Genomic DNA, 439 nt, shown 5'->3' with positions numbered 1-439 from the left:
ACGGCATGCCTACCTTCGGGTCACTGCCTTACCGGTATACCCTCTTTTCGGGCCACTGCCGCCACGGCATGCCCACCTTCGGGTCACTGCCTTATTGGCATACCCTCTTTTCGGGCCCCTGCCACTACGGCATGCCCATTCCTACGAGTCACTGCCTTCATGGCATACTCTTTGTCACTACTTATATGTTCTGATTTTCCTGCATTAGCATTTGTATTTGCATATTTGCATGGATAGCGAGCCAGGTTCATTAGGAGAGTGATCCCGTGTTGGTCGCGGTGCCTTAACGAGCATTGCTTGCTGGGTTGATTCCAGTGAGCAATGCGAGTTAAGTCATCGAGATCGACACGAGTATGACTGTGCTAAAGATCTAATAGATCTAACTTGTATCACCATTTTTTGTGACACCTTTTAGATCCTTTAGATCTTTAGGATGGGG

Source organism: Phalaenopsis equestris, unplaced genomic scaffold, assembly GCF_001263595.1.
Source record: "Phalaenopsis equestris unplaced genomic scaffold, ASM126359v1 Scaffold000297, whole genome shotgun sequence".
In the NCBI taxonomy this organism is placed as follows: domain Eukaryota; kingdom Viridiplantae; phylum Streptophyta; class Magnoliopsida; order Asparagales; family Orchidaceae; genus Phalaenopsis; species Phalaenopsis equestris.
Note: the sequence above shows the minus strand (reverse complement) of the source record.